This window comes from Phoca vitulina, unplaced genomic scaffold (genome assembly GCF_004348235.1).
Source record: "Phoca vitulina isolate PV1807 unplaced genomic scaffold, GSC_HSeal_1.0 scaffold25, whole genome shotgun sequence".
In the NCBI taxonomy this organism is placed as follows: domain Eukaryota; kingdom Metazoa; phylum Chordata; class Mammalia; order Carnivora; family Phocidae; genus Phoca; species Phoca vitulina.
Window position 1 is genome coordinate 24,517,642 of NW_022589728.1, and position 20,285 is coordinate 24,537,926.

The following is a 20,285-nucleotide window of genomic DNA, read 5'->3' on the forward strand; positions in this document are numbered from 1 at the left end:
AAAGATAAATTAGAATGGATCCTACTCTCAAAGTGTATACAATATCTTAGGGAAAATAAGATCTGCATAAATAAAATTAATCAAAGTAGATATTGAAATGTGCTACAAAATGTAGGGTGATATCAGAACAGAGAGGATTTCAACTCACCTGGAAGCATAAAAACATGCCCTTAGAGGATATCATCTATGAGCACATTTTTGAAGGGTAATTACGATTATGATTGGTGATGAGGCAAGAACTTTCCAGTTAAGTAGAATGAGCAAAGGGGTGGGATTCCATGGGAGAAAAAAATGAATGACTAGTTCTTCAAGCAAACATGGGAAGAAGATAAATTTGGAAGTTTGATTAGATCAATACCATGGTGTGCGAGAGCTGGCTGGTATTGCCTTGTGAAAGCTGTTAAATTTTCAAGAATTTTGTTAGACAGCTGACATCATTTTGGTAGCATAAAATTAGCCATGATAGTAGGAGTATTTACACATGGAAATTGTTACATGCTACAAATCAGGGCTGGGACTTCTTTTATTTGGAAAGTCTGTTAAACATTTACTGGCATACCACTAGATCCATCTGGGCTTGAATGACTGATTCTCAATATAATTCATTTTATAATGCTGGGTTTTGATATGTTTCATTACTTTGAAGAAGACACTTTTGGAAAGGAAAATGGTTAATTAGGTATAAGGAAGAGGTAAATATAAGAAAGTTGCTTGAAAACAGGAACATTTTATTATGTGGGAAAAAAACCATGAAATTGTCTATCACATTAAATAGTTCCAAGATGGAAGAAAGGATGATTGGTGATGTAGGACTCATTGACATGATTGAAGAATCTAACATATATAAATATGACAAATTTTAACAAAAAGCAAAGAGCATTAGTTATTGCAGTAAGTGAACAGCTCATCATAAAAGCCCACTGGTTTGACAACACACAGTTCACATCACTGCTAGTCTGGGAGGAGGGGGAATAAGCTACTGTTAGTGATTTCATCTTAATAATGACTAAAGGAGTTGCCTGCATGGTGTACTTATTCCCTAATGACTGGGGAAGGTGGAGGTCAAGCTTCTGTATGACATATTCCTCTCCTCACTGATTAGATCTCCATGTACAACAAAGCTCATCACATCACTAGAGCTTAAAGGAATCCCTAGAATCAAAATGCTGTGTTCCATAGATCATTCCCTGTTTGTCTTGTCTGATGGGAATGAATGCCTTATTAACTGTTTATCAGGAATGAGCTTATTTATTAGAGAGAGGCTTTCTATGAATAGCCTAGTTTGAGTGACATTCCAATAACCATAAAATAATCGTGAAAAACTCCCTGAAGTTTGAACAATTGGCTTCAGGCATTCAGGCCTTTAGGAAACAGAGCAAACCAGTAATTGCTATCCGCCTTGGAATTCAGGGTAGAGAATTTTGATCTGTGTCACAGTTGGGGTTCAGGGCATGTGTGAAACGCTTTCTTGTGTGTGCCCATGTATGTTTCTTGAAAGAGAACCCACAGTTTCTTTTCTTCAGATTCTCAACTGAATCTCTGCCAAGTCTCCTGCACATCCAATGTGTCATTCTCTCTGTTACCGGACAAAAGTCAAGAATCACTGGTTTTAAATGAAAATGAAAACACAACAGTCCAAAACCTTTGGGATCAGCAAAAGTGGTCCTAAGAGGGAAGTATATAGCAATACAGGCCTACCTCAAGAAGCAAGAAAAATCTCAAACAACCTAAACTTATATCTAAAGAACTAGGTAAAGAACAAGCAAAAACCCAAACCAGCAGAAGAAAGGAAATAAGATTAGAGCGGAAATAAATGATAGAGAAGCTAAATAATAGAACAGATCAATGAAACCAGGAGTTGGTTCTTTGAAAAAGTTAATAAAATTGATGAACTTCTAGTCAAACTTATCAAAAAGAGAAAGGACCCAAATAAATAAAATCACAAATGAGCGAGGAGACATAGCAACCAACACCACAGAAATAGAAACAATTATACTAGAATATTATGAAAAACTATATGCCAACAAACTGGACAACTAGGAAGAAATGGATAAATTCCTAGAAACATATAAACTGCCAAAACTGAAACAGGAATAGAAAACTTGAACAGAGCAATTACTAGCAATGAAATTGAACCAGTAATCAAAAATCTTCCAACAAACAAAAGTCCAGGACCAGATGGCTTCCAGGGGAATTTTACTAAATATTTAGAAATAGAAGGAAAACTTCTAAATTTATTCTATGAGGCCAGCATTACCCTGATATCAAAACCAGATAAAGATTCCACTAAAAAAGAACTACAGGCCAATATCCCTGATGAACATGGATACAAAACTTGTCAAAATACTAGCAAACTTAATCCAACAATACATTAAAAAAATCATTCACCGCAATCAAGTGGGATTTATTCCTGCCTTGCAAGGGTGGTTCAACACTTGCAAAATCAATGTCATATACCACATTAATAAAAGAAAGGATAAGAACCATACAATCATTTCAATAGATGCAGAAAAAGCAAAAAACATCCATTCATGATGGAAACCCTCAAAAAGGTAGGTTTAGAGGGAACATATGTCAACATAATAAAGGCCATCTATGAAAAACCCACAGCTAACAGAGCTTTTCCTCTACAGTCAGGAACAAGACAGGGATGTCCACTCTCACCACTGTTATTTAACATAGTACTAGAAGTCCTAGCCACAGCAATCAGACAACAAAAAGAAGTAAAAGGCATCCCAATTGGCAAGGAAGAAGTCAAACTTTTACTACTTGCTTATGACATGATTATTATATAGAAAACCCAAAAGACTCCACCAAAAACTGCTAGAACTGATAAACGAACTCAGTTATAGGATACAAAATCAGCATACGGAAATCTGTTGCATTTCTATAAACCAATAATGAAGCAGCAGAAAGAGAAGTTGAGGAATCACTTCTATTTAAAATTACACCAAAAACAATAAGACACCTAGGAATAAACCTAACCAAAGAGGTGACAGACCTGTACTCTGAAAACTATGAAACAGTGATGAAAGAAATTGAAGATGATACATGAAATGGAAAGACATTCCACTCTCATGGATTGGAAGAACAAATATTGTTAAAATGTCTAATTCAAAACAATCTACACATTTAATGCAATCCCCATCAAAATATCAACAGCATTTTTCATAGAGCTAGAACAAACAATCCTAAACTGGAACCACAAAAGACATCAAAGAGCCAAAGCAATCTTGAAAAAGCAAAGCAAAGCTGAAGGCATCACAATTCCAGACTTCATTATATTACAAAACTGTAGTGATCAAAACAGTATAGTACTGGTACAAAAATAGACACATAGGTCAGTAAAACCAATAGAAAACCCAGAAATGAACCCACAACCATATGGTCTTCAATTAAGCAGAAAAGAATATCCAATGGAAAAAAGACGGTCTCTTCAACAAGATGGTGTTGGGAAAACTGGACAGCAACATGCAGAAGAATGAAACTGGACCACTTTCGTACACCATATGAAAAATAAATTTAAATGGATTAAAGACCTGAATGTGAGACCTGAAACCATAAAAATTTTAGAAAAGAACATAGGCGTAACCTCTTTGACATTGGCAATAGCAACTTTTTTCTAGATAGATCTCTTGAGGCAAGGGAAGAAAAAACAAAATAAACCTTTGGGAATTCATCAAGATAAAAGCTCCTGCTCAGCAAAGGAAGCAATCAACAAAACTAAAAGGTAACCTACAGAATGGGAGAAGATATTTGCAAATGATATATCTGATAAAGGGTTAGTATCCAAAATATATTAAAACTTACCAAACTCAACATCCAAAAAACAATTCAGTTAAAAAATTGGCAGAAAACATGGACATTTCTCCAAAGACGACATATAGATGGCCAACAAGACACATGAAAAGATGCTTATCAGCACTTATTAGGAAATGCAGATCAAAACTACAATGGGATATCACCTTACACCTGTCAGAATGTCTAAAATCAACAACAGAAAAAACAGGTGTTGGTGAGGATGTGGAGAAAAAGGAACCCTCTTACACTGATGGTAGGAATGCCAACTGGCACAACCACTCTGGAAAACAGTGTGGAGATTCCTGAAAAAGTTAAAAATAGAACTACTCGGGGGCGGAGCAAGATGGCGGAGGAGTAGGAGACCTGGATTTCGTCTCCTCTCAGGAATTCAGCTGGATAGGGATCAAACCATTCTGAACACCTACAAACTCAACAGGAGATCGAAGAAAAGAATAGCAACAACTCTCTGAACAGAAAAGCGACCACTTTCTGGAAGGTAGGACGAGCGGAGAAGTGAATCCGAGGCGATATTCGGGAGGATAGACGGCGGGGGAGGGGCCTCCGTCAGCCGCTTCTGGCAAGTGATAGAGCCGCGGAGCACAAAATCAGAACTTTTAGAAGTCTGCTCCGCTGAGGGACGTCACTCTGGTGGCGAAGTGGGGGGTGGAACCCTCGCGGGACAGTGTGGTCTCAGGACCCTCGGGGTCACAGAAAGACCGGGGGTGCCTGAGTGCGGCAGAGCTCCCAGGTATCGGAGCAGGGAAGCCGGCTGCAGAGACGGAGCCCAGGCGCGGGCTCTCAGCTCGGGGTTGCTATAAACCGTGATCCGCGGCACAGTCGGGTCACTGCTCCTCCAGCAGGGACCCAACAAGCGGCAGATCCGGGGAGACTCACCTTCTTCCCCCGGGAGGAGAGGTGCGGGAGCGCACCGCGGGGATCTGCTGGGTTTGGAGACTCCACCCGGGGTCGGATGCCAGATAGAAAGGCGCGGTCACAGGCCGGGTGAGCGTGGAGTGCGGCCGGAGACCGGGGAGACGGGAGTGACTGACTGCTTTTCTCTGGGGGCTCGCTGAGGAGCGGGACCCCGAGTTCTCGGCTCCGCCGGGGCGGAGACTGGGAGGCCGCCATTTTCACTCTCCGCCTCCAAAGCTGTACGGAAAGCTTGCAGGGAACAAAAGCTCCGGAGAGCAAACCCGAGCAGATTACTTAGCCCGGACCGGCAAGGGCGGGGCAATTTTGCCTCCGGCAAAGACATTTGGGAACCACGGCAACAGGCCCCTCCCCCAGAAGATCAGCAAGAACAGCCAGCCAAGACCAAGTTTACCGATCAATGAGAACGGCAGAACTCCAGCGCTAGGGGAATACTGCACATAGAATTCATGGCTTTTTTACCATGATTCTTTAGTCTTTCAAAGTTAATTATTTTTTTTAACTGTCTTTTTTTTTTTCCTTTTTTCTTTTTTTTTTGAATTTTTCTTTTTCCCTTTTTCAACCAACATCTTATCAATCCCTTTTTAAAAAAAAAAATATTTTTATTTTTCATTTTTAAAGTCATATTCTATCCCTTCATAGTAGTTACCCGTATTTTTGGCATATATATATAAGTTGTTCTCTCTTTAAAATCTTGAGATAGTTTCTTCTAACAGATCAAAATATACTCTAAATCTCTAGTGTATGGTTTTTTTCTACTCCCCTGCCTGATCACATTCTCTCCCTTTTTTCTTTCTTTCTTTCTTTTTTTTTAATCCTATTCTTTCTTTTTTCAAACAACTTATCAAATCCTTTTTAAAAATTTTTTATAATTTCCATCTTTACAGTCATATTCCATCCCTTCATCATATCAACCCTTATTTTTGTACATATATAAGTTTTTCTTTCTTTAAAATTTTGGGAGGGACTTTCTTTTAACAGACCAAAATACACCCAAAATCTAGTGTGTGGCACTGATCTATAATCCAGCCTGATCATATTTGATCACATTCTGTTTTTGTTTTGTTTTGTTTTGTCCTGCTTTTGTTTGTTTTTATCTTTATCTTTTTCTTTTTTCTTTTTTTCTTTCTTTTTCTTTTTTCTCTCTTTCCCTTTCTTTTCCCACTGCTTCAGGTCTTTTCTGATTTGTTTAGAGTATATTTTCTGGGGACGTTGTTACCCTGCTAGCATTTTGTTCTCTCATTAATCTATTCTCCTCTGCACAAAATGACAAGACGGAAAAAATCACCTCAACAAAAAGAACAAGAGGTAGTACCGACTGCCAGGGACCTACTCAATACAGACATTAGTACGATGTCAGATCTAGAGTTCAGAATCATCACTTTAAAGATACTAGCTGGGCTTGAAAAAAACATGGAAGTTATTAGAGAAACCCTTTCTGCAGAAGTAAAAGAACTAAAATCTAACCAAGTAGAAATCAAAAAGGCTATCAATGAGGTGCAATCAAATATGGGGGCGCTAACTGCTAGGATAAATGAGGCAGAAGAAAGAATCAGTGAGATAGAAGACCAAATGATGGAAAATAAAGAAGCTGAGAAAAAGAGAGATAAACAACTACTGGATCACGAGGGCAGAATTCGAGAGATAAACGATACCATAAGACGAAACAACATTAGAATAATTGGGATCCCAGAAGAAGAAGAAAGAGAGAGAGGGGCAGAAGGTATAATGGACCAAATTATAGCAGAGAACTTCCCTAATTTGGGGAAGGAAACAGGCATCAAAATCCAGGAAGCACAGAGAACCCCTCTCAAAATCAATAAAAATAGGTCAACACCCCGACATCTAATAGTAAAACTTACGAGTCTCAGAGACAAAGAGAAAATCCTGAAAGCAGCTCGGGAGAAGAGATATGTAACCTACAATGGTAGAAACATTAGATTGGCAACAGACTTATCCACAGAGACCTGGCAGGCCAGAAAGGACTGGCAGGACATATTCAGAGCACTAAATGAGAAAAATATGCAGCCAAGAATACTATATCCAGCTAGGCTGTCATTGAAAATTGAAGGAGAGATAAAAAGCTTCCAGGACAAACAAAAACTAAAGGAATTTGCAAACACGAAACCAGCCCTACAAGAAATATTGAAAGGGGTCCTCTAAGCAAAGAGAGAGCCTAAAAGCAACATAGACCAGAAAGGAACACAAAAAATATACAGTAACAGTCACTTTACAGGCAATACAATGGCACTGAATTCCTATCTTTCAATAGTTACCCTGAATGTAAATGGGCTAAATGCCCCAATCAAAAGACACAGGCTATCAGATTGGATTAAAAAACAAGACCCATCAATATGCTGTCTGCAAGAGACTCATTTTAGACCCAAAGACACCCCCAGATTGAAAGTGAGGGGGTGGAAAACCATTTACCATGCTAATGGACACCAAAAGAAAGCTGGGGTGGCAATCCTTATATCAGACAAATTAGATTTTAAACCAAAGACTGTAATAAGAGATGAGGAAGGACACTATATCATACTTAAAGGGTCTATCCAACAAGAAGATCTAACAATTGTAAATATCTATGCCCCTAACATGGGAGCAGCCAATTATATAAGGCAATTAATAACAAAAGCAAAGAAACACATTGACAACAATACAATAATAGTGGGGGACTTTAACACCCCCCTCACTGAAATGGACAGATCGTCTAAGCAAAAGATCAACAAGGAAATAAAGACTTTAAATGACACACTGGACCAAATGGACTTCACAGACATATTCAGAACATTCCATCCCAAAGCAACGGAATACACATTCTTCTCTAGTGCCCATGGAACATTCTCCAGAATAGATCACATCCTAGGTCATAAATCAGGTCTCAACCGGTACCAGAAGATTGGGATCATCCCCTGCCTATTTTCAGACCACAATGCTTTGAAACTAGAACTCAATCACAAGAGGAAAGTCGGAAAGAACTCAAATACATGGAGGCTAAAGAGCATCCTACTGAAGAATGAATGGGTCAACCAGGAAATTAAAGAAGAATTAAAAAAATTCATGGAAACCAATGAAAATGAAAACACAACTATTCAAAATCTTTGGGATACAGCAAAGGCAGTCCTAAGAGGAAAGTATATAGCAATACAAGCCTTTCTCAAGAAACAAGAAAGGTCTCAAGTACACAACCTAACCCTACACCTAAAGGAGCTGGAGAAAGAACAGCAAATAAAGCCTAAACCCAGCAGGAGAAGAGAAATAATAAAGATCAGAGCAGAAATCAATGAAATAGAAACCAAAAGAACAGTAGAACAGATCAACGAAACTAGGAGCTGGTTCTTTGAAAGAATTAACAAGATTGATAAGCCCCTGGCCAGACTTATCAAAAAGAAAAGAGAAATGACCCAAATCAACAAAATCATGAATGAAAGAGGAGAAATCACAACCAACACCAAAGAAATACAAACAATTATAAGAACATATTATGAGCAACTCTATGCCAGCAAATTAGATAACCTGGAAGTAATGGATGCATTCCTAGAGATGTATCAACTCCCAAAACTGAACCAGGAAGAAATAGAACACCTGAACAGACCTATAACCACTAAGGAAATAGAAGCAGTCATCAAAAATCTCCCAAAACACAAAAGCCCAGGGCCAGATGGCTTCCCAGGGGAATTCTACCAAACATTTCAAGAAGAATTAATACCTATCCTTCTGAAACTGTTCCAAAAAATAGAAATGGAAGGAAAACTTCCAAACTCATTTTATGAGGCCAGCATTACCTTGATCCCAAAACCAGACAAAGACCCCATCAAAAAGGAGAATTACAGACCAATATCCCTGATGAACATGGATGCAAAAATTCTCACCAAAATACTAGCCAATAGGATCCAACAGTACATTAAAAGGATTATTCACCACGACCAAGTCGGATTTATCCCTGGGCTGCAAGGTTGGTTCAACATCCGCAAATCAATCAACGTGATACAATACATTAACAAAAGAAAGAACAAGAATCATATGATCCTCTCAATAGATGCAGAAAAAGCATTTGACAAAGTACAGCATCCTTTCTTGATCAAAACTCTTCAGAGTATAGGGATAGAGGGTACATACCTCAATATCATAAAAGCCATCTATGAAAAACCTACAGCGAATATCATTCTCAATGGGGAAAAACTGAAAGCTTTCCCCTTAAGGTCAGGAACGCGGCAGGGATGTCCACTATCGCCACTGCTATTCAACATAGTATTGGAAGTCCTAGCCACAGCAATCAGACAACAAAAAGAAATCAAAGGCATCCAAATTGGCAAAGAAGTCAAACTCTCACTCTTTGCAGATGATATGATACTTTATGTGGAAAATCCCAAAGACTCCACCCCAAAACTGCTAGAACTGATACAGGAATTCAGTAAAGTGGCAGGATATAAAAATCAATGCACAGAAGTCAGTGGCATTCCTATACACCAACAACAAGTCAGAAGAAAGAGAAATTAAGGAGTCGATCCCATTTACAATTGCACCCAAAACCATAAGATACCTAGGAATAAATCTAACCAAAGAGACAAAGGATCTGTACTCAGAAAACTATAAAATACTCATGAAAGAAATTGAGGAAGACACAAAGAAATGGAAAAACATTCCATGCTCATGGATTGGAAGAACAAATATTGTGAAGATGTCAATCCTACCTAGAGCAATCTACACATTCAATGCAATCCCCATCAAAATACCATCCACTTTCTTCAAAGAAATGGAACAAATAATCCTCAAATTTGTATGGAACCAGAAAAGACCCCGCATAGCCAGAGGAATGTTGAAAAAGAAAAGCAAAGCTGGCGGCATCACAATCCCGGACTTCCAGCTCTACTACAAAGCTGTCATCATCAAGACAGTATGGTACTGGCACAAAAACAGACACATAGATCAATGGAACAGAATAGAGAGCCCAGAAATGGACCCTCAACTCTATGGTCAACTAATCTTTGACAAAGCAGGAAAGAATGTCCAATGGAAAAAAGACAGTCTCTTCAACAAATGGTGTTGGGAAAATTGGACAGCCACATGCAGAAGAATGAAACTGGACCATTTCCTTACACCACACACAAAAATAGACTCCAAATGGTTGAAAGACCTCAATGTGAGACAGGAGTCCATCAAAATCCTAAAGGAGAACACAGGCAGCAACCTCTTCGACCTCAGCCGCAGCAACTTCTTCCTAGAAACATCACCAAAGGCAAGGGAATCAAGGGCAAAAATGAACTATTGGGACTTCATCAAGATAAAAAGCTTTTGCACAGCAAAGGAAACAGTCAACAAAACCAAAAGACAACTGACAGAATGGGAGAAGATATTTGCAAATGACGTATCAGATAAAGGGCTAGTATCCAAAATCTATAAAGAACTCATCAAACTCAACACCAAAAGAACAAAGAATCCAATCAAGAAATGGGCAGAAGACATGAACAGACATTTTTCCAAAGAAGACATCCAAATGGCCAACAGACACATGAAAAAGTGTTCAATATCGCTCGGCATCAGGGAAATCCAAATCAAAACCTCAATGAGATACCACCTCACACCAGTCAGAATGGCTAAAATTAACAAGTCAGGAAATGACAGATGTTGGCGGGGATGCGGAGAAAGGGGAACCCTCCTACACTGTTGGTGGGAATGCAAGCTGGTGCAGCCACTCTGGAAAACAGTGTGGAGGTTCCTCAAAAAGTTGAAAATAGAGCTACCATACGATCCAGCAATTGCACTACTGGGTATTTACCCCAAAGATACAAAAGTAGGGACCCGAAAGGCTACGTGCACCCCGATGTTTATAGCAGCAATGTCCACAATAGCCAAACTGTGGAAAGAGCCAAGATGTCCATCAACAGATGAATGGATAAAGAAGATGTGGTATATATATACAATGGAATATTATGCAGCCATCAAAAGGAATGAGATCTTGCCATTTGCAACGACGTGGATGGAACTGGAGGGTATTATGCTGAGCGAAATAAGTCAAACAGAGAAAGACATGTATCATATGACCTCACTGATATGAGGAATTCTTAATCTCAGGAAACAAACTGAGGGTTGCTGGAGTGGGGGGTGGGGTGGGAGGGATGGGGTGACTGGGTGATGGACACTGGGGAGGGTATGTGTTCTGGTAAGCGCTGTGAATTGTGCAAGACTGTTGAATCTCAGATCTGTACCTCTGAAACAAATAATGCAATATATGTTAAGAAAGAAAAAAAGAAGAAGAAGAATGTAGCAGGAGGGGAAGAATGAAGGGGGGGAAATTGGAGGGGGAGAAGAACCATGAGAGACAATGGACTCTGAAAAACAAACTGAGGGTTCTAGAGGGGAGGGGGGTGGGAGGATGGGTTAGCCTGGTGATGGGTATTGAGGAGGGCACGTTCTGCATGGAGCACTGGGTGTTATGCACAAACAATGAATCATGGAACACTATATCTAAAACTAATGATGTAATGTATGGGGATTAACATAACAATAAAAAAATTTAAATAAAAAAAAATAGAACTACTCTATGATCCAGCAATTGCAATACTAGGTATTTACCTACAGAATATAAAAGTACTAATTCAAAGCGATACATGCATCCTGATATTAATAGCAGCATTATCTACAATAGTCAAATTATGGAAACAGCCCAAGTGTCTGTGAATAGATGAATGGGTAAAGAAGATGTGGTATGTGTACACACACACAGAGGAATATTTTTCAGCCATCAAAAAGAATGAAATCTTGCCATTTGCAATGACATGGATGGAGTTAGAGGGTATAATGCTAAGTGAAACAAGTCAGTCAGAGAAAGATATGCCATAGGATTTCACTCATATGGAATTTAAGAAACAAATGAATAGGGGGGAAAAGAGGAAAACCAAGATACAGACTCTTAACTATAGAGAACAAACTGATAGTTTCCAGAGGAGAGGTGGATGGGGGGATGGGTTAAATAGGTGATGGAGATTAAGGAGTGCACTTAATGATGAGCCCTGGGTGTTGTATGGAAGTGTTAAATCACTATATTTTACACTTGAAATTAATATTACAATGTTAAATAACTGGAATTTGAATAAAAACTTAAGAATCGCAGTGGTTTTTCTCATGACTTTTGGGTGCAACCACTGTGGAAAAACAGTATGGAGATTCCTCAAACAATTAAAAATAAAAACGTATGACCCAATAATTCCAATATTGGGTATTTAACCAAAGAAAACAAAAACACTAATTCAAAAATGGTTAGTATGCACCCTTATGTTTATTGCAGCATTATTTACAATAGCTAAGATATGGAAGCAATCCAAGTGTCTATCCATAGGTGAATGGATAAGGAAGTGTTGTGTATATGTATACTGAATATTACTCAGTCATAAAAAAGAATGTGATCTTGCCACTTGCAACATATATGGACCTGGATGGCATTAAGCTGAGTGAAATAAGTCAGGTAGAGAAAGACAAATAGCACCTAATTTCACTTATATGTAGAATCTAAAAAGCAAAGCAAACACAAACAAACAAACAGAACCATAAAAATAGGGAACTGGCGATTTCTAGAGGGGAGGGGGTGGGAGAATGGGCAAAATGGGAGAAGGAAAGTGGGAAGTATAGGTTCCAGTTATAGAATAAGTCACAGGGATGAAAGGTACAGCAAAGAGAATACAGTCAATGGTACTGTAATGGCGTTGTATGGTGACAGATGGGAGCTACAGGTGTGGTGAGCATAACATATAGAATTGTTGAATTCTATGTTGTACACCTGAAATTAATGTAACAGTGTGTGTCAACTACACTTCAATTAAAAAAAAGAATTACTGGTTCACCCATTCCTGGATATACTTTGATGTTTTTAGAAAATAAGAGAAAGATGAATGTACCTTTATCAAAAAGAAAATTGACTTATTCCCAGAAGTTAGTTTAAGGACTGCATGTGAGAAAGGCTTTCAAATGTTTTGAAGCATGATATATTTTTATCTTTCTCTTTTAATGCTTAAGAGACAAATGAACAATGTATTATCACTCTTATTATCCTGAATAAAGGACTAGAGAAGTTAGGGCTCAAGGCTTCTTAACCTGGACTACTTATCACTTTAGAGGTTTTAAAAAATATAATCGTCAGGCCCCTCTCCTAAAGATTCTGATTTGATTGATCTGGTGTAGAGCCTAGTTATTTGCATGTTGTAAAAAGTTCTCCAGGTGATTCTAGTGACCAGCCCAGATTCAGTTTGGAAACCACTGTGTTAATTGCTCTAAGAATGGAATTTGTGTTTGACATCTGGGATTTGAACACTGCCCCTGAGCATGGGACTGTTACAGCTTCCACTATACCATTCTGTCAGACAACTAAGTAATGACAAGTGACCATATGAAGTTAGTAATACAGGCAGTATTATTGACAGGGAAAATTTTTCTAAAAACCTCACCCTACTTGAGAAGTAATGGGATATCCTAAAGACAACATTTTGGCAAAAGTATAGAGCAAGAAAGACATTATAAAGCAAAGGAAGAATGAGAATTACTGATGAGAACTACCACTAATTCCAGGAAAAGTTAAGACTAATTTTTTAAAGTCATAATGAAATAAAATTCTATATGAATAGTAATTGTCAAGTAGAGTAACTGCATTCAAACTTTTTAAATACCTGATTTTTCTTTGATTTGAAAATCTGTTTTTGCTTTTGTGGTAAATATCTATTAAATCTGTATGAAATGACAAAATGGCCGGTTGAAAAGGAATAAAGAAAAAAAACAAAATAATTGTTTTATTGTCCTTGTCTGATAATTTTGACATCTATGTCCATTCTGGTTTGGTTTCAATTGGTTTTTCTTTATTATGGGTCATATTTTCTTCTTTACATGCCTATAATTTTTAGTTATATGCATACTGTAAATTTTATTTCAGGTGCTAGATATTTTTTGTAGTATATACATTTTGAGCTTTGTTTTAGGATGTAGTTAAGCTACATAGAAAGAGCTTGATCCTCTTGGGTCTTCCTTTTAAGATTGGTTAGCAAAAGTCAGAGCAACATTTAGTCTAGGATTAATTGTTTTCTATTAGGGAGGCAGGAATCTTCTGAGTACTCAAACCAATTTTCTAAGAATTACGATTTTTTTTCCCTGTTTGAAGAGAACAAGTGCTATTCCTGGCCCTGAATGAACATCTCTAGGATTCCTCTAACAAAGCCAATTTGTTCTTTTCTCAGTGTACTCCGAATTTGTTTGTATTTATACAAGCTTTTCTACAATATAGTCTAAATATTCTAATCTTAAATTCATAGTGCATTACTGTTTGCTTGCAATCATTTGAGCTTTATCAATTTTGTTATATCTCAGAGCACTCTAGCTGGGATTTCCCATTTCTGGAAGCTGTTCTTCCTGTTCTCATTTCTGTGTCTTTATTCTTGCTATTGTACATAAGAGACCATGACCACAACACAATAAATAGGCTGTGAATGGTAGACTTTTCCTCTTCTCCTAAAGAGACTGTCCTACTGCCTCATCTGTACATGTTGAAATCACCTTGCATCTCAAGATCCAGTTCTTCAGAAGTTTCAGTGCTTTCAACTGGAATAAATTTCATCTTTTTCCACATGAATCTGAGATATAATTTCAAATTTTATATTGCACAAAAAATTGGTTAATGTTTTGACAAATATTTAATTCCTACGATGTGTTTTTTACTATTAAATTATAGTATATTTTAGGATAGGAACTGAGTATTAATAATTTTTGGATCCTTTGGGATAAAGCAAAATACCCAGAAAAGGAAACCTTTAATAAATATTTGATTTGGTAGATACCTGGCATTAGCTGGCTATACTTACTCTTATCAGATTCTGACAGGCTTCTCTTACATTACTCAGGAGCATTATTGATTACATTTAAATGAATAAATCACTGAATCTTCTCACCAGGAAGCATACTTTACTGACTATGTGAAAAGCAGATTAATCACAAATCAATGTCTGTGTATTTTGGAACTTCTGCTCTAGTAACTTTTAATCAGTGTTCACATTTCAAATGACTATTTTTTGTCACTATGTCAATGCATTCTGCCGTTCCTAATCATCAGTCACAGAGACCCCTTGTTGCATCCTAATTTTATTGCTCTAGAAGACAGTTTTTGTTTTTTTTTTGTTTGTTTTTGGATTCTTTAGGGTTCTTACCTCCCTTCCCTCCAAAGTTACATAGTCTATATTTTAGAATACAAAGATTCATATGCCATTTTTACATAATGGGGTAATAAACAATCAGAATTTTAATTTTAATTAGCTTGATACAACACAGACACAACGAAGTCTGTCCAGGCAGGAACCTTGTAATCTGACACAAAAACTTCACAAACATGGACAAAGTACAGACCCTAGAGGAAGATGGGAGTCAGCCTGGAGCTAAGCAGGGCAGCATGTAACATCACTGCTCTCTGATTTGATTCCTTAGGGCATTTCACAATGAATCACTGAGAAGTTTCCCGTTCATTATGGTCTTGTGACATTTAGGAGAAAACTAGAAATAGGCTTGTGAGTTCTCTATTTAAAAATTACCCTCTAATATTATGAGTTATGGGTTCCCTAATGAATTTTATAAGGAAATCTAAAGTAGGGCTAATTGACAGGAAAAGACTTGAAAATAAGTCACTTTGTAAATGTCTGTGTTTTAGGGAGCCATGATGAGGAAAATAGCTGCAATATGACTGCAAGGACACTTTAGTGCTTTGTAAATAATTAATTTGTACTGAAACAGAGTTCCAACAAAGAAAAAATTATTTTGATAGTCAAAAACTCAGATTTGAATGAATAACAAGCTGGACTCACACAAAGAAATAAAGAGCACTAGAAATGGTAATGACAGGAGTAAATATAAAGGTTTTTTTTTTTTAACTGATATCCTTGTAAAAGATAATCAACTGTTTAAATTGTACCAATGTATTGTGAGGTTTTTAACATACAGAAGTAAAATGTGTGGCAACAAAAGCAGAGGCCAGGAGGGGAAGGGATAATATAAGGTTCTTTTGTGATATATGAACTAGCATAATATCACCTGAAGTAAATTGTGGTAATTTAAAAAAATGTATACCATAAATCTTAAAGTGACCATTAAAATTACAAAAACAAAGAATGTAGCTAGACAGAACAAAAAGATAAAATGAAATAAAAAACCCTCAATCCTAAAAGTGGCAGAAAAATAGGGCAAACTGAACAAAGAACAGATAGGACAATTAGAAAATGAATAGTGACATAGTAGATTTAAATCCAACCATATTAATAATCATTTTAAATGTAAAGATTTAAACTTCCCCAATTAAAAGGCAAGAAATTGACAGATTGGGTAAAAAAACAATATCCAATTATATATACTCTGTAAGAAACCCTCTTTAAATATCATGATCCAAATAGGTTAAAAGTGAAAAAATGGGGCAAGGTTTATCTGGCAGATACTAATGAAAAGAGAGCTGATGTGGCTCTATTAAATATTAGACAAACTATTTCAGAGCATAAAAATAATGCCAGGGATAAGATGACTATTTCACTGTGATAAAAGGAGTGACTTCTTTAGAACAACATAATAATCCTAAACATTTATTCACCTAATAATAGAGGTTCAAAATATACAAGACCAAACTGACAGATTTATCAAGTGATACAAGGTGATACAGGCAGATCTACATTCTTACCCAGGGATTCAACTCCTTTTCTTAATACTTCACAGGATAAAAAGACAAAAAAAAAAAAAAAAAAATCTAAGAACATTAAAGTGTTAATAACACTAACAATCAGGTTAATCTAATTGACTTTCATAGAGCACTTCATGCAAAAAAAAAAAAAAAAAGGATCAGAATATGCATTCTTTAAGGGTACACTATGCATTTACCTAAATAGACCATGTTCCAAGTCAAAAGTCGAGACTTAAGTTTAAAAGGATTTAAGTCATACAAAGTATGTTGTCAGACCACAATTAATTGAAAAATCTCTGGAAAATCCTTGAATATTTTGAAATTATAAATGTAGTTCCCAATAATGTGGGTCAAAAAACTAAATGAAAATGGAAATACAGCATATCAAATTTTTGAAGTATAGTTAAAACGATACTTAATGGGAAATTTATGGCACCATATATATTAGAAAAAACTGAAATTACTTCTGCTTTCATTTTAAGAAACTAGAATAAGAGCACATAACGCTCAAAATATTTTGTTATGAAACAAATAAAAAATAAAAAATAGAGAAAATTAATAAAACCAAAGGCTAATTATTTGAGATAAATAAAATTAAACTTTCAGCCAGCCTGATCAGGAGTATCAGACTAAAGATACAAATTACCAGTAAAGGACTGAGAGTGGTGATGTCATTTCAGAATTCACAAATACTAAAAGGCCAATAAAGAATTATTATTTTGAAAGTAGGTCAATAAATTTGACAACTTACAGGAAATGGACAAGTATCAAAGAACAAAATGACCAAAACTTCCTCAAGAAGAAATAGGTAAACTCAAATAGCCCCATAATGAATAAAGTAATTGAATATGTAGTTAAAATTCTTCCCACACAGGACTTGCAGACCCAGATAATTGCACTAGGAAATTATGTCAAACATTTAATCAAGAAATAATACCAATACTGCACATACTCTTCCAGAAAATTAAAAAAAGCATGTTTCCCAATAAATTCTACAGTGCCAGCATTACTCTGACCTTGAAACTAGTCTAAGATATCACAAAAGAAAATTACCCTCCAATATTCAAGAGCATGGATGCAAAAATTCCTAATCAAATTTTAATCAAATCCAACAATATATAATGATAATACATCAAGATCACGTATGATTTATCCCAATAATACAAGGTTGTTTTAAAATTTGACAACCTAATTTACCAAATTATCAAAGTAGCAAAAGAATAAATGTGACCATCAGATGTAAAAAGTCATCAACAGATCCAATACCCAGTACTGATTAAAAAAAAAAAAAGAAAAAAAAAGAAAAATTCTCAGCAAACTAGGACTAGAAAGCAGTATCATCAACCTACTACGGACATCTATAAAAAACCTACTGGTACATGATACTTAATGGTGAAAGACTGAATTATTTCCCCATAAGATCAGGAAAAAGCTAATGATGTTCACTCTCACCATTTGTATTCAACGTCATGCTCAAAGTTTTAGTGCACTACAATGAGAAAAAAGTAATACGTGTTGAGATTGGAAAGGAAGTAGCAGACCTGTATTTGCAGAGAAAAATCATCACCTACAAAGAAAATTCTATTGATTCTACAGAAGATACTAGAATAAGTGAGTTTTGCAAGGTTGCAGGATTCAAGATTAATATACAAAATCCAAGTGCATTTTTATATGCTCACAAACAATTGTAAATCGAAATTAAAATTCAATACTATCTACTGTAACATCCCCAAATATGAAGTACTTTGAGAATAATTTTCAAAAGAGATGTAAGAACTTTATAATAAGAATTATAAAATATTGCTGAAAGAAATTTTAAGAAATCTAAAAAAAATGGAGAGATAGCATGTTAATAGTTTGGAAGATTTAATATTGTTCAGATATCACATCTCTCCAAATTGATCTATATATTCAATGTGATCACTATCAAAATCCCATCAGGTCTTTAATAAAAATTGACATGCTATAAAATTAATATGGAAATACAAAAAAATCTGGAATAACCACATGACTGAAAAAGAGGAGGAAAGGTGGAGAACTTACAGTACATGACTAATAATTTTTATAAAGCTGTAAAAATCAAAACTGTGATATTGGCTTCAGGATAAAAAAATGAATCTAGAAATAGATTCACATATTTATAATTGATTTTTGACAAAGACTCAAAGGCAATTCAATGAACAGATAGTCTTTTCAATAAATGTTGCCTAACAGTTGGGCTATTGCTATGCAATAAACATACTTCAGTGTCCACCTCTCACCATGTACAAAAATTAAGTCAAAATGGAGGATAGATCTAAGCATATAACATCTAAAAGGAAACATAGAAAGGGGAATTTTAAAAAGGAATTGGGAAACTTGGGGGTGAGTGATATGTTTATCTTGATTGTATGTTTATTACCTTGATTATGGTAATAATTTCATAAGTATATATGTATGGACACATATATGCTTTAAACATGTAATTTACTGTTTTGTCAATTACACCTTAAAGTTCTAAAAAAAAATCCTTTTAGTTTATTTTCATGCCTGCTAAAATTTGCATCAAAATCTAACTCATCAGACTTTGGTTTTTCAAATCAGTAAAATTCAAAATTATATATTCATATTCTTATAATGGGTTACCATTCTACAACATTGGCTTACGTGAACTTAGGTGAAGATGGAACACTAAAAGCATGATCCATTAAGCCATCATTGATAAACTGAACTTAAACACAATGAAGAATGGCAGCTTTTAGAAAGACACTATTTAGAGAAGAAGACAAGCCAGACTGGGAGAAAGTATTTGCAAATCACACATCTGATGAAAGAATCTGTATTTAGACAATATAAAACAAATTTCAAAACTCAAAAAAGGAAAAAAAAACACTTAAAATGGGAAAAATATCTTAGCATATACTTCAAGAAGATATACTGATGGTAAATACATTAAAATACTAAATATCAATATTCACTAGGGAAATGCAAAATAAAAAGAACACTACACCTATTACAAATGTCTAATATTAAGACTGACCATGCCAAGTATTGGAGAAACTGGAACTTTCAAACAATGCTGGTGGAAATGTAAAAGAGCACAACTACTTTGGGAAGAAAAAAAAAAAACTTGCCAGTTTTTTAAAATTAAGCTTAAATCTACCATATGATATATCCATTCTACTTTATTCACTCATGAGAAGACTATGGCCATTAAAAGGATTGTACATGGATGTCCATTGCAACTTTACTTTTACTAGCCAAAAGCTGGAAACAAATGCCATTAACTGGTGAATTGCAAAACACATGTTGTTTATCTATACAATGGAATGCTTGCTCTTCAGAAATAAAAAGAAATGAACTATTCATGCATGCAAGAGCATGGATCAATCTGAAAATTATCATATTGAGAGAAAGAAGCCAGACCAAGAAGAGAATATATGCTATATGATTATACTTATCTAAAACTCTAGAAAATGAAAACCATATTAGTGGTTGCCTGGGAAGGCAGTGGCAATGGAGAAAGGGGTGGGCAGAAAGGGGCAGGAAGGAGAGATTATATAAGGGCACTAAGAAACTTTTGGGGGTGAGTGATATTTTCATTACCTTGATTATGAGTTGGTATATATATGTGTGTGTGTGTGTATACATAATTGTACACTTCAAAAATGCAATTTATCATTTGGCAATTATATCTTAATAAAGAGTTTTTTAAATTATTAACATAATGCATTATTTGTTTCAGGGGTACAGGTCTGTGATTCATCAGTCTTACACAACACACAGTGCTCACCACAACATATACCCTCCCCAATGTCCAACACCCAGCCTCCCCATCCCTCCCACCCCCCTCCACTCCAGCAACCCTCAGTTTGTTTTCTGA